The sequence below is a fragment of the Eriocheir sinensis genome, unplaced genomic scaffold, assembly GCF_024679095.1.
Source record: "Eriocheir sinensis breed Jianghai 21 unplaced genomic scaffold, ASM2467909v1 Scaffold75, whole genome shotgun sequence".
Classification (NCBI taxonomy): domain Eukaryota; kingdom Metazoa; phylum Arthropoda; class Malacostraca; order Decapoda; family Varunidae; genus Eriocheir; species Eriocheir sinensis.
This window is the reverse complement of record NW_026112109.1, coordinates 28385-44087: the sequence shown is the minus strand read 5'-3', so window position 1 is coordinate 44087 and position 15703 is coordinate 28385. Positions and strand designations below refer to the sequence as shown.

Sequence of the window (15703 nt, the reverse complement as noted above, 5' to 3'; positions counted from 1 at the left end):
CTGTGCTGCCAGGCTGGATATTCTGGTTGACTAGTAAGCCTGCCAGTTCCCTGCACTCTTCCAAGCACAAGCTGTCCTGCCTCTCACTGCTGCCAGGCGGGATATTCTGGTTGACTAGTAAACCTGCCAGTTCCCTGCACTCTTCCAAGCACAAGCTGTCCTGTCTCTCACTGCTGCCAGGCGGGATATTCTGGTTGACTAGTAAACCTGCCAGTTCCCTGCACTCTTCCAAGCACAAGCTGTCCTGTCTCTCACTGCTGCCAGGCGGGATATTCTGGTTGACTAGTAAACCTGCCGGTTCCCTGCACTCTTCCAAGCACAAGCTGTCCTGCCTCTCACTGCTGCCAGGCGGGATATTCTGGTTGACTAGTAAACCTGCCAGTTCCCTGCACTCTTCCAAGCACAAGCTGTCCTGCCTCTCACTGCTCCTCCGTATGACAACCCCAGGTGTCCACTTCCACACCTCCGCCTCTGTCCTCCAACACAATGGAAGGCTGCACCAGCTCCATGCATGTCTCCTACATCCGAACACCTCCCATGACACCACCTCCCGCACACTCCCTCTTCACGGATATCTCCCTCCACTCTCCATTCCTATCATCGCCATGACCTTTGTCTTTTTCACCCTCAGCCCTCTTCCCCGCCCTAAACTCCTCCTCCCATTAACACCAGGTCATACAACAGCTCCCTCTCTTGTGTTAGAATGTTGTGTTTGTAACAGATGTGGATTCTGAGATATTGGCAGTTGAATTTAGAGCTAGAGTTAAATTGAGGTCATTTTTGGCATGATTTTTAAGTTAAAGGTAATTAAACCCACACTTCTCCTGAACTATAAGGTTATGAGCACTGCCAGTCACAGGCGTTGTAGGTGAGTGTAAGGAGCACCTTGTGTCAGAATATTGTGTTCCTAACTGTTGTGGATTCTGAGATATTGGCAGTTATTAGAGTTGTAGTTGTCATTGAATTTTGGATATTTTTGTGTTGGAAAGTTTTTAGCTAAGTACAGATATTTCATGAACTATAAGGTTATGAGCACTGCCAGTTATAGGTGTTGTAGGTGAGTGTTAGGAGCATCTTGTGTTGGAATCTTGTGTTCCTAACTCTTGTGCCTGCAAAGATATTGGCACTTGAAGTTGACACACACACACACACACACACACACACTAACTCTGCGATGGTTCTTGCAGGGAAGGAGCCGAGATGAGACCAGACTCAGCCCTCCAGTGAGCCCAGGTGACCACCAGGGGGACACCCACGCACCTCATGGGTTAGGGGAAAATGCATGAAGGTGGTGGGTGAGTGAAGCAACGCACCCCCTGTGTATGCTCAGGTCCCAGGCTACGTCAGGTCAGGGGCTGCCTCAAGAACAGGTCATTTCTCTCCACACTTTCCTCCATTTTTCTCTGTTTCCTCTACCTCTTCCTCCTTTCCTCCTATGCCCAAAAATTGCTTAATCCTTCCTCTTCCTCCTCCTGTCTTCCGCTTCTTCCTCCTCCTCTTCATTCCTCTCCTATCTCCACTTTCAAGGTCTGTGTATTTCTCCAATGTAATTTTGGTGGTTTCATTCATTTCCTCCTCCAAGTTCAAGTCCATTTTCCTCCACTTTCCACAACCTCTTCCACCTTTTCTCCTACACCAAAAAATAGCTTACTCTTTCCTTTTCCTCCTCCTCCTTTTCATTCCTCTATCTCCACTTTTATTAAGGTCTGTGTATTTCTCCAGTGTAACTTTAGTGGTTTTGTTCATTTCCTCCTCCAAGTTCAACTCCATTTCTCTCCCTTTTCTTTCCTCCTTTCCTCCTATGCCAAAAAATAGTTTGATCTTTCCTCTTCCTCATCCTCTTCGTTTCCTTGTTATCTCCACTTTTATCAAGGTCTGTGTCTTTGTAAACTTTGCAGAATGGACGAAAAAAACACCAGAAATTGCTTGTATATTTATTGAGCAAACTGACACTTCTTGCAGAGAGAGAGAGAGAGGGGGGGGGGGGGGTTCCTTATGTGTCTGGTGGGGCATGTGTCTGTGGGGGTTGTCAACACACTGTGGGGGGGACACCCTGTGGGGCCTGAGAGAGAGAGAGAGAGAGAGAGAGAGAGAGAGAGAGAGAGAGAGAGAGAGAGAGAGAGAGAGAGAGAGAGAGACACACACACACACACACACACACACACACACACACACACACACACACACACACACACACACACACACACACATTCTTGGCACTAAACTCTGCCAGACTCTTGCAGGGAGGGAGACAGAGACGAGACCACTGAGCCGAGGGAACCAGTCAGGCCTTCAAGATGCTGGGGGAGACGAGATGAGACGAGTCCTGTTGGGGAGAAGATGGAGGGAGATTAATTGAAGGGCAGAGATGAGAGAGAGAGATGGAACTAACTGTCTCTCTCTGTATTTCTATAAAGAGAAGACTAATAAAGTTTGGAAATATATATTACAACGGATATATTTAAACCTACTCTTCTTCTTCTTCTTCTTCCTTGTTTCTTTCCTCTGTCCACCAGTGAGCTATTGTATTCTTCCCTTCCCTTCCCTTCTCTTCTCTTCTCTTCCCCTCCCCTCCCCTCCCAAGATGCCGCCTGGATGTTGAGGGGGGAGAGAGAGAGAGGATGAGATGGCTCTCTCTCTTCTTTTCAATGGACCTTATACACTTTTACATTACTTTTTTTTGTGAGAGAGAGAGAGAGAGAGAGAGAGAGAGAGAGAGAGAGAGAGAGAGAGTTCCAGCTTCCAGTCCCTTGCTGAGCTGAGTGACCAGACAGCACCAGCCAGTCAGCCATAGCCCTGAAAAGATGGAAACATGGAAACATGGAAACGCAGGCAACAGAAAGCCTATTGGCTCATTACGAGGTTGCCCGCTTTGGTGATTTAATCTGCTCGACAGCCTGGGGCCTGGGGAGCAGATGAAAGCACCCCGACATTGAGGAGTAGATGAAAGCACCTCGATATTGAGGAGCAGATGAAAGCAACTCAATATTCAGTTTACTCCCGACGCAGCGAAGTGACGGTCGATTCTATATTTGAAGGAGTTGATAGTATTCGCATTTACTACTTCTGAAGGAAGATTGTTCCAGTGACGGATGACTCGGTTTGAAAAGAAACTCCTTCCGATGTCTGTGTTACATCGCTTAGACTGAATGGGTAAACCGTTATTTCTAGTTCTTAGGTTGGTTTGCAATTCAAAGAAATTGGAGTAATCGACGTTATTGAATTTTTCAGATACTTGAAGACTTGAATCATATCTCCTCGTAGGCGTCTTTTCTCTAATGTAAAGAGATTGAGTCGCTTGAGTCGTTCCTCGTACGGTTGAGCCCTTAAGGTTGGTATCATTTTCGTGGCGCGTCGCTGAATCCTTTCCAGTAAATCAATGTCCTTTCTGTAATTAGGAGACCAGAACTGTACTGCATACTCGAGGTGCGGTCTTACCATGGAATTATACAAGGATAGCATCACGTCTGGCGTTTTACACTCGAAGTTCCTCGCTATGAACCCGAGCAAAGTGTTGGCTCTGTTGTATGATTGTATATAGTGATTCGCGTGTTTCAGGTCACTGCTGATAGTGACTCCAAGATCCATTTCCTCCTGCAACGCTTGCAGAGGTCTCCCATTCATGATGTATGTGGTTACTATTTCTGGACCCAATGTGCATGACTTTGCATTTGTCAACATTAAAAGACATTTGCCCTTTTTCCGACCATTCGATAATGTGATTGAGGTCTTTCTGAATGATTTCGCAGTCGGTCTTTGTGAGGGCCTTTCCCCCCACCTTAGTGTCATCAGCAAATTTCGATATTGTGGATTTCAGTCCTGCTTCGAGGTCGTTGATATATATGATGAAGAGAATGGGTCCCAGCACTGACCCTTGAGGCACTCCACTAGTGACTGGAAGCCAATCGGAAGGCTGTCCGTTGAGTAGTACTCGTTGTTTTCTGTCGGTGAGCCAATCTCTTATCCACGCGATCAGATTGGCTCCAATGCCCGCCGAGTGCAGTTTCTTAAGGAGTCTCTCGTGCGGTACTTTGTCGAAGGCTTTCTGAAAGTCCAGGTATATAACATCACTGGGGATGTGGGCATCCCAGTTCTTATATATACCTTGGAAGAAGTCTAATAAATTCGTTAGGCAGGAGCGCTTGTTTCTGAAGCCATGCTGGGTGTCGGAGATTACATTATTGTCTTCTAGAAACTTAACAAGTTTGTCTCTAATAATCTTTTCGAGTATTTTTCCTGCCACTGATGTCAAACTTATGGGCCTGTAGTTTAATGCAACGCTTTTGTCTCCCTTTTTGAAAATTGGTGTTACGTTCGCCATCTTCCAGTCTTCCGGGACCTTTTTCAATTGAACAGACTGGTTGAATATGTTAGTGAGTGGCTGAAGTATTTGTTGTTTAAGCTCTTAATAACTGGGGACAAACCGTCAGGTCCTGTTGACTTGTTTGTGTCGAGTTTATCCAAATACTCTTTCACTTCTTGGTCGCATATTGAGTCAATTTTCAGGGGCGTGATTCCCCTCGGCGGGTCAGGGTTCTCGGGCATGGTTTCGATGTTTTCGACTGTGAATACGGATGCGAAGTTACTGTTGAGGATTCTGGCCATATATGGTGGTTAGGTCCCGGTAGATTGTGGTGGAGTGGTAGAAATTGTGGTTGAATGTCAGGTCTTGGGTTGAAATTCTGGGGTTACAGAGTTGAAAAAGTTTTGAACAAGTTGAGTTTTTGGGGTTGAATTTGTGATGACTGATGGTTGAATTGTGGTAGACTGGTAGAGGGATGTTGGGCAAATATTGTGTGGTGGTTAGACCCTGGTAGATTGTGGTAGACTGGCAGAAATCATGGTTGAAAGAGACAATAGTAACTTACTACATATCAGCAACTTCCTGTGCCAGCCTCCATCAGTTACACGATCTGTAATAATAATAATAATAATAATAATAATAATAATAATAATAAGAGTATATAAAATTAATCTGTATTTTCTCATTCCTGAGAGAGAGAGAGAGAGAGAGAGAGAGAGAGAGAGAGAGAGAGAGAGAGAGAGAGAGAGAGAGTTACCTCCACATCTGAAAAGGAAAAATCTATAATCTTCCTTCCTCTTCCTCCTCCTCACACACACACAAAAATTCTGACACACCAAAGTTATGACCTCCGCAGCAGCAGCAGTTAGACGCTGAATTATATAGTCACAAGTTATAGTGTGCGTCGTGCCAAGTCCCTACTGGTGAGCCTGGTTCAGACCCTCACACCAACCACCTCCCAGGGCCAAAACGGAGGTGGGTCGAGTTCTAATGTGTGTTTCCTTGTTTCACGGTACAGAGGAAGGGTCACACACCTAACCCGGGAAATGCCCGCAACTCCTAGGAAAGCCTGGTCAAATGTGTGTTTCTTTAGGTTCACAGTACAGAGGAAGTGTCCCACTACCACCAGGGTCACACACCTAATCCGGGAAATGCCCACAACTCCTAGGAAAGCCTGGTCAAATACGTGTTTCTTTAGGTTCACAGTACAGAGGAAGGGTCACAAAACTACCCCTGGAAATGCCCACAACTCCTAGGAAAGCCTGGTGAAATGTGTGTTTCCTTAGGTTCACAGTACAGAGGAAGGGTCACACTACCACCAGTATCACACAACTACCCCGGGAAATGCCCACAACTCCTAGGAAAGCCTGGTCAAATGTGTGTTCCCTTAGGTTCATGGTACAGAGGAAGGGTCAAACTACCACCAGGGTCACACAACTACCCTGGGAAATGCCCACAACTCCTAGGGAAAGCCTTGCCAAATATGCGTTTCTTTAGGTTCACGGTACAGAGGAAGGGTCACACTACCACCAGGGTCACACAACTACCCTGGGAAATGCTCACAACTCCTAGGAAAGCCTGGTCAAATGTGTGTTTCCTTAGGTTCACGGTACAGAGGAAGGGTCACACTACCACCAGGGTCACACAACTACCCTGGGAAATGCCCACAACTCCTAGGAAAGCCTGGTCAAATGTGTGTTTCCTTAGGTTCACAGTACAGAGGAGGGGTCACAAAACTATCCCTGGAAATGTCCACAACTCCTAGGAAAGCCTTGTCAAATGTGTGTTTTCTTAGGTTCACAGTACAGAGGAGGGGTCACAAGACTACCCCTGGAAATGCCCACAACTCCTAGGAAAGCCTGGTCATATGTGTGTTTCTTTAGGTTCACAGTACAGTGGAGTGGTCACAAAACTACCCCTGGAAATGCCCACAACTCCTAGGAAAGCCTTGTCAAATGTGTGTTTTCTTAGGTTCACAGTACAGAGGAGGGGTCACAAGACTACCCCTGGAAATGCCCACAACTCCTAGGAAAGCCTGGTCATATGTGTGTTTCTTTAGGGTCACAGTACAGAGGAAGGGTCACAAAACTACCCCTGGAAATGCCCACAACTCCTAGGGAAGCCTTGTCAAATGTGTGTTTTCTTAGGTTCACAGTACAGAGGAAGGGTCACAAAACTACCCCTGGAAATGCCCACAACTCCTAGGGAAGCCTTGTCAAATGTGTGTTTTCTTAGGTTCACAGTACAGAGGAAGGGTCACAAAACTACCCCTGGAAATGCCCACAAGTCCTAGGAAAGCCTGGTCAAATGTGTGTGGCAGTCGAAATGTGGGCAGAGAGAGAGAGAGAGAGAGAGAGAGAGAGAGAGAGAGAGAGAGAGAGAGAGAGAGAGAGAGAGAGAGAGATAATGCTCCATATTAGGCTCGGAGCAGAGTGAGGATGACTCATTTTCTCGCCGGCAACACACGCCTCAGTGAATAAGTTACCCGAGTAATACGTTCACCTGGATCACAGTCTGTTCACCCCAGGACAGCAATGAGTCAGTATTTTATTTTTTTTACAGCTAAGGAGACAGTTCAAGGGAGTAAAAAAAAAATAAATAAATAAATAAAAAAAAAATAAAAATAAAAGCCTGCTACTTACTGCTCCTGAATAGAGGTCAAAGGTCTGGTGCTCGAGGTCACATGTTGCCTCCTGCCCGGGGTCGCCTCAGAGCACGCTGCATCCCGCCTCAACGCTACTGCTGCTGCTGCAAAAGACGGGTGAATAGATCGTCGGTGGGGATCATGTTTCTTAATGGTCCCTCTGAGCGAGAAAAATGAGAAAAAATCACCCCTCACACAAACCATTTCATATATATATCAAAGCATTTGTGATCAGTTTATGCATCATCTATTTTGGGGGGTATAATTATATCATGGCACAAATTTTGCCCGTCACTGCTGCTGGGTTAATATGCTTGCTTGTATGAGATCACTTGAACACAATGCATGCTTTGGTGAAGTCTGAACTAGGTTGTGATGCACACACACACACACACACACACACACACAAGCACAGTACAGAGGAAGGGTCACACTACCACCAGGGGCACAAAACTAATCCTGGAAATGCCCACAACTCACCCACAGCCCACAACCCACGGCCCGGTAGCTCAGTGGGTAGAGCGTCTGCCTCACAACCAGAAGGGCCGGGGTTCAATTCCCCGGCCGGGTGAAGATGAGTTGGGTCTTTCACGTGTAGCCCCTGTTCACCTAGCAGAGTACGCGACGTCAAGCAAGGAGTTGTGACCTCGTTGTGGCGGTGTGTTGTGTGTGAGTGGTCTCAGTCCTGCCCAAAGATTGGTACTACGAGCTCTGTGCTCTTCCGTAGGGGAACGGCTGGCTGGCTGACCAGCAGCAGACCAAGAGCTGAATTACACACACACACACACACACACACACACTTTCATTCCATTCTGTTGTAAATATCTTAAATAATGTTTAGTTTGTGTACATACATGGCTTAATGATGCTACTGTAAGAATTCTAGTATAGTCAAACCATTTCATATAGTCTGGGCGTTCAATTCCGTGGGTCCTTTCCTCCCCTCTGCTCTGCCACACAGTCCCAACACCTGTCCCTTCCTTTCATATGCTACCATTAAGAATCATGATCCCCACTGCTACCGGGTTAAATATACAGGACTAACATGCCAGGGACTCACCGAGCAGGCTGTGTTGGGGAGGTAGTCCAGGCCACACTCTTCCAGCATATCAGTGGCCACGGACAGGGGGATGTCACTCACTGCCGCCAAGTACATCAACCGGTACAGCAGGTCCGGGGAGAAGATCTTGACCTTTGGGGGGGGGTGGAGAGAGAGAGAGAGAGAGAGAGAGAGAGAGAGAGAGAGAGAGAGAGAGAGAGAGAGAGAGAGATTCAACATTACTATTTATGTTATATTAATTTACAAGATGCATTGAACTTAGCCATAACATTTTCCACCTCAGCCTGCACCCCTCAACAGAGAGAGAGAGAGAGAGAGAGAGAGAGAGAGAGAGAGAGAGAGAAAGTTGATCCATACCCTTCCTCTTCATTTCTATCTCTTTAACTCTCTCTTTCTCCCTTTATTTACTGCTCTAACTCGACTCCTCTCTCTCTCTCTCTCTCTCTCAAGAACTTTCCATGTATATTCTTTTCTATTTGTCCTGTTCAAACCATCAGTGTTTGAGCACCCACCTGTGACAGTGTTCAACATGTGGTGTGCTTGTTGCGCTGCAGGGTGTGGACAGGGACGTCCTCATCCCAGTCCTGGCTGGGAGCATCATCACTGTATAGGTCATGAGAGTTAATACAGGCAACTAGATTTACGCGAGTTTGGTTTACGCGTTTTTTAAATAACGCGTGGTCCAAAATCAAAATAAATGTTTAATTTACACAGTTTTCTTCTTTTATACGCGATATTTTCTGGAGTGTCCACCAGATGTCTCAAGCAACTGGACTCACACGGTCACACAGCTGAGCTCAGTTCTTCCCGCGCGCCACTTGAAGAATAATACAGTACCCACGCTACTCAACAACACCCTCGCTGCTGTGCTACCACGAGGGGAAGGGTAGCCAGAGGAGGAACCACGAGAGGGAGAGGAGTCAGAGTGATACAGGAGGCAATACAAACCTACCTCTTGTTGGATTTACTACAGTGTTTTGGATTTACGCAATGACCTCTTCACAATACTCGCGTAAATCCAGAGTTACCTGTATATGCAAAACATCGTAAATCAACACACTGGGAACTATGGGATGCCTGCACCCCGTCACTAACACCTCACCTTGGACAAGAGCTGCTTCAGATTCTCGGCAGTTTCCTCAAGGCTGTTCCCGAAGCCCTCCGATTCACCCAGCAGCTTGTGAGTCTCCAGCGAGTGCTTCCTGGCCGAGGCAGCACGATGGCTGCGGGGAAGGGTGAGGAAGGGAATAAATTAAGGATTGGTGTGAGTTGCATTGTTCTTGTTGCTGGTATTTCCATGTGAGGATGAGGAGCAGTGATCACAGGGATTATATACTTTCTCTTTTTTTACAGCAGAGGAAGCAGCTCAAGGGCAAAAAAAAAGAAACACTAATGAAAAAAAAGCCTGCTATTTGCTGCTCCCACAAAAAGCGCTCAGAGGAGTGTCCAAAAGAGAGGTCAATTTAACCCAGCAGCAGCGACGGGCCAAATTTGTGGCTTTACCGTGTAGCAGCGAATGCCAAATTTGTGGCTTTACCGTGTACCAGCGACGGGCCAAATTTGTGGCTTTACCGTGTAGCAGCAACGGGCCAAATTTGTGGCTTTACCGTGTAGCAGCGACGGGCCAAATTTGTGGCTTTACCGTGTAGCAGCGACGGGCGAAATTTGTGCCATGATATAAACCCCCCAAAATAGATGATACATAAACTGATCACAAATGCTTTGATATATATTATGAAATGGTTTGTAAGTGGGGTGATTTTTTCTCATTTTTTCTCGCTTGGAGGGACCATTAAGAAACATGATCCCCGCTGCTGCCACCAGGTTAAGGAAAAATTGGATAAGAGTGGATATGGAGAAGGGACAGCACCAGCATAGCTCTTTTCCCATATGTCACAACTAGGTAAACACACACACACACACACACACACACACACACACATGTACGCATACACTCGCACGCACACACCAGACACCATTGCCCATCCGGTACATGCCCACCAAGTCGGCAATGTTCCTCTTCATCTCCTCGGCCTGGTGCTTTTCCTCCCGGGCCGCCTCGTCCAGGCACCGCAGCGGCACCCCTCGGCACTCCAGCCTCTCCCTGCTTTCTCCGGTCATCAGCTGGTACTTCTTCCACTGTTCCTTCCGGAGTGCCTGTGGGAGGGGGGTAAAGAGGGTACATTCATCACCCCGCTCAGGTTATAGCTATTTGCATCAGGGAAAAAAAGCCTGGAAAATTCTGCTTAGACGCTTGACTGTGGATTTTCTACAAGAAGACCTCACCAAGTTATAGGAATGGAACAAAAAGTGGCTGCTACAATTCAATGAAGAAAAATGTAAAGTCCTGCACCTTGGGAGGGGATATCCAGCACACCAATACCACATGGGAGACACTCCACTATCCAACACAGAGGCAGAGAAAGACCTGGGAGTGTATGTTACCAGGCTACCAGTGAAGGGATATCCAGCACACCAATACCACATGGGAAACACTCCACTATCCACCACAGAGGCAGAGAAAGACCTGGGACTATACGTTACCAGGCTACCAGTGAAGGGATATCCAGCACACCAATACCACATGAGAAACACTCCACAATTCACCACAGGGGCAGAGAAAGACCTGGGACTATATGTTCCCAGGCTACCAGTGAAGGGATATCCAGCACACCAATACCACATGGGAAACACTCCACTATCCACCACAGAGGCAGAGAAAGACCTGGGAGTGTATGTTACCAGGCTACCAGTGAAGGGATATCCAGCACACCAATACCACATGGGAAACACTCCACTATCCACCACAGAGGCAGAGAAAGACCTGGGAGTGTATGTTACCAGGCTACCAGTGAAGGGATATCCAGCACACCAATACCACATGGGAAACACTCCACTTTCCACCACAGAGGCAGAGAAAGACCTGGGACTATATTTTACCAGGCTACCAGTGAAGGGATATCCAGCACACCAATACCACATGGGAAACACTCCACTATCTACCACAGAGGCAGAGAAAGACCTGGGACTATACGTAACCAGGCTACCAGTGAAGGGATATCCAGCACACCAATACCACACGGGAAACACTCCACAATTCACCACAGGGGCAGAGAAAGACCTGGTGTAATGCCCCGACGAGCTTCTTTTCTATCCTTCCTATTTCTCAACACGGCCTCTGCGTGTATCGAAATAACACGAGAAATTAATCAAGACAAAGTGAGGGTATTCCCCGTCTGCCTGGGATTGAACCCGCGACCAGCGTGACGGGAGAGCCACTCCTTACCGAGTCGGCCAAAGAGGTACCCCACTGGCTAAGTGGGTTATGGGAGGCTCGTTCATCAGGCCGTCGCCGCACTACACTGGGACTATATGTTTCCAGGCTACCAGTGAAGGGATATCCAGCACACCAATACCACATGGGAAACACTCCACTATCTACCACAGAGGCAGAGAAAGACCTGGGAGTGTATGTTACCAGGCTACCAGTGAAGGGATATCCAGCACACCAATACCACATGGGAAACACTCCACTATCCACCACAGAGGCAGAGAAAGACCTGGGAGTGTATGTTACCAGGCTACCAGTGAGGGCAAAATCTGTGCCAATCGCAGCGGACGGGTTAAAAACTAGGTAAAAAACTGACTCTCAGGGCAAAGTTGGAATATGAGAAACTGATTAAAACATACAATTCATCTAAATATCTAAGTTCAGGGCTTAAGTGTTGGAGTTCATTCTCTATGAGTTATGGACCTGGAGTAGTGAGCACATCCCACATGATCTTGAACCCCTGAAGGGTGGGTGTTTTGACCACAAGGGCTCACTCAGGGGGGAGTTTGGGCCACAAATAGCTGTTCTTCAAGCACTCATAATCCTTGAAATAAACATCTTATGGATATACATGTAATACCATGATGTGCAGCATACAATGAACTCAATGCAGCGTGATATGTGTGATGCCTGAGCGGGCCAAGCCAGACCTATTGTTGGGCTGAGCCTGGTGGACGGGACAATGTACTGGATGAGGGACTCACGCAAGCTAATTCATTATATAACACATGAAAGTTTACTTTTTAGGTGTGCATATGTTGTACATATTTTGTGCTCTGTCTGGCTGGCTATCTTGGTTAGACTCTCTCTCTCTCTCTCTCTCTCTCTCTCTCTCTCGTAGAAAAACGTATCATAATTTTCAATGCGAGTGTAACATATGAAATGCATTTATTTTTTCTAATGTTTACCAATATTCTGATACAATAATAATGGCAGGTGTTGGTTGGTGCCACTGGGAGTCAAGGGTGCAAGCAAGCATTTTATGGAGTGTATGTTTTCCGACTTGTGCTGCCCACCTGTGCCTGTGAGTTCCCTGCCTGGCTGGCTGTTTCTTTTTTTTGGGGAGTTTAATGCCAACCCTGAGGATTACTAACAAGTGGAACAGCCTCATTGAACATGTAATCAACAGCACTAGTGTGAATATGTTTAACCCGGTAGCAGCGACCGGCCAAATTTGTGGCTTTACCGTGTACCAGCAACGGGCCAAATTTTTGCCATGACGTAACCCCCCCAAAATAGATGAAGCATAAACTGATCACAAATGCGTTGATATATATTATGAAATGGTTTGTGTGAGTGATGATTTTTTTTCATTAATTCGCTTGGAGGGGCCTTTAAGAAACATGATCCCCGCTGCTACCACCGGGTTAAGAACAGATATGACCAGGTTGAGGCTGAACAGAAACAGAGAAGAGGCACCAGGCCCTTATGACTCTCTTGCCTCTTATACCTTCACTGGGTAAGCATCTTCACTCAGGGTCGGACTGGCCTATGTGCCCGTGTGCCAATGTACTTACTCGTGTTTCTTATTTATCTGGTCCCACTTCCGCCGAAGCGCTCTGCAGGACCCACATATTTTAATTCATTAAATTTTCAATATTGATCACAACTTATATGCTAAGTTAACTGTCAATGGCACATGGGCCCCCCAAGGTACATGTGTAGTGCGGCAACTATGCCTGATGAACGAGCCTCCCATAACCCACTTAGCCAGCGGGGTACCTTTTCGGCCGACTCGGTAAGGAGTGGCTCTCCCGTCACGTTGGTCGCGGGTTCAATCCCAGGCAGCCGGCGAATACTCACACCTTGCCTTGATTAATTTCTCGTGTGTTTCGATACACGCAGAGGACGTGTTGGGAAATAGAGGAAATAGAAAAAGAAAATCCCGGGGCATGACACATGGGCCCCTGGACTTAACCCATGCCAATGTGTATTATTTGAATATTTTGATATTTTAGCTTATATGGGCCCGGGCCCCCACCAGCCACTAGATGGCGCGGCCCCCTTCAGCACCCCAGTCCGACTCTATCTTCGCTAGGTAAGCACGTAAGTGCTGCCATGAACCCGCGCCATGAACCCTTGAAGCTCGATTGCAAGTCTTACGTAACAGTGCCACACCTCGCCTAATCGCCCTTACCGGAGCACCCGGCAGCCCACACAACCCTGATGACAATGAGAGTGTGGTAACTGCCCCAACAACAGCCACTTTTAAAGCGCGTTATGACAGACACCTTGATTTGATTAACTAAGATACTGGCTAACTAGTCCTAAGAGGTGGGGGACATCATAAGAAGTCCTCTTAATTACCCACTATTTATTCCTAGATAAGCATTCCTAGATAAGACAGGCACGGGGGAAGGAAGGAGGGAGGGAAGAATAAAGGAGGAACCAGTGAGTGCCATGCGGCACCTCACCTGCCACTCCGCCGTCACCAGCTTGGCCATCTCCACCTTCCTCATGAGCCGCTTCTCCACTTCGGGTTTCTCGGCCATCATGAAGTAGAAGAAGGCGTTGCGTCTCTTCTGCTTGCTCATCGCTGCCCGCCAGGAATACTCAGGAGGTGGAGGAGGAGGGAGAGCACGGCCGTACATCCAACCTCGATGGTGGTGGACGGAGCACTGATTCGCAGAGTCGCAATTTCACAGCCAGCGTTACCATATTGTCGTACTGGGCTTAACTTTTTCTTCTGCTTGAGACCCAAAACTGCCGAGCCAACACTGATAACGATATACATTCACAATTAGAGTTCAGATGGTTAATTATCGATGTTTATCTGCAATTGTTATGGGTCAGAAACAGGAAAATGCGATGTTCTGAGTACGACAATATGGCAATGCTGCTCGCAACGTTGCCAAAGTGTCGTACTCAGCTGCTCATTTTTCCCGATTTCAGGCAAAAAAAATGTCCCACCCACAAAACTAACGATACTTAGATTTCTCAACAAAAACTCCTAATGTGTTCAGATGCAAACCTTTCCCTGAGTTGTGCTATAGCAGTGTCCGAAAATGGGAGAAAAATAGCTCTTCGATAGTATTCCTATGAATGATGATTGATTGATTGATATAGTTTATTGTTGCAAGTAAAACAACAAAGGAGAAGGGAGGAGCATGCCATTTGCTGTTGGAGGGTTTGCCTTAATTATGTTTCTGATGACCACTGATTGCTTCATTTCATACTCACCACTGTCACCAGACAAGTTCACTTGCTGCCTCTACAGTATAATTATATAGTCCTCCAATCACTTTGACTGCACCTTACACCTAAAATCAAGTAATTTTGAGAGGCAAGAAGGAGAGAAGGCACACTTACGACTTTCGTGCTCTCTCTCTCTCTCTCTGCCAGAGCCATCCCAATCTCGTATTCCTCTTCTTCCTGTCACCCGCTACAAGCACCCGTCCGCCAGTTGACAGCTTGACATCGCAGCACTCTACACACATTTTTATGAGCCCATCATTTAACGCCTTACTTTTTTTTCACTCAGAGCAAACCTTATGTCCTACCATTAACTCAAAACAAAACCAAAGGGGAAATAACTCGGTCACTCGGTGTCACTGAACTCTCAATTCCACACACACACACACACACACACACACACACACACACACACACACACACACACACACACATTCGTAATCGTAATACTAATATACATATTCCTATTATTTTCCCGTAACATTTATTTATTCATTATTATTTTTCTTTGCAAAAGGGGGGAGGGGGGGGGCATGCCCCTCCCCCCCTCGGTACGCCACTGCTTAGAAGGCTTACGGTGCGTCCTTTACCGAGGTGCCAGTCTTGTGACGTCGGCGATCACGGACCTCCATCTCTCCCTATCATCAGCCATTCTCGTAACTTCTGCCACACTGTGTCTTCCATCCATGTCTTGTAGCAGGCTATCCATAAATTTAATTCTTTGACGTCCTCTTGCTCCTCTTCCTTCCACTCTTCCAAGCAAGCAGTCACTTTCTAGTTCTCTCCTTCTTAGCACATGACCCAGAAACTTTAATTGTCGCCTTCTTATACTTTTCATTAATTGCCTATCTGCTGCTGCTCTTCGCAGAACTTCCTGGTTTGTCACACTGTCTGTCCAGGGAATTCTCAACATTCTCCTTAAAAACACATTTCCGCCGCGTCTATCTTTTTCTTTGTATTTGCCATGTTTCGCAACCATATAGTAAAGTTGACCACACAAAACATTTTAATAATCTCAATCGCATTTCCATATTCATACTCAAATTATTCAGCAGTTTCCTCATATTTCCGAATGCCGTCTTTGCTATACATATTCTCCTGCCTATTTCCTTCTCACTTCCTCCGTCTTCACTAATCATGCTCCCAAGGTAATTAAATTTTTATACTTGCTCA

The 15703-nt window shown here is 46.7% G+C and overlaps 1 long non-coding RNA gene across 3 annotated transcripts; it reads right to left on the bottom strand.

Moving 5' to 3' along the window:
* Positions 1–1190: 1190 nt before the first annotated feature.
* LOC126994219 (uncharacterized) lies at positions 1191–14022 on the bottom strand. Of its 3 annotated transcripts, XR_007748895.1 has the most exons (8): positions 13753–14022; positions 10009–10164; positions 9110–9230; positions 8520–8610; positions 8008–8139; positions 6946–7051; positions 4869–4913; positions 2695–2796 (listed from the first exon to the last, which is right to left on the bottom strand). It is a non-coding gene; the product is annotated as an uncharacterized LOC126994219 (long non-coding RNA). The 3 variants fall into 3 exon arrangements; XR_007748893.1 differs by lacking the exons at positions 10009–10164; positions 13753–14022 and adding an exon at positions 1191–2326 and having other exon boundaries at positions 2472–2796; positions 9110–9738; XR_007748894.1 differs by lacking the exon at positions 10009–10164 and having other exon boundaries at positions 13753–14017.
* Positions 14023–15703: the final 1681 nt, after the last annotated feature.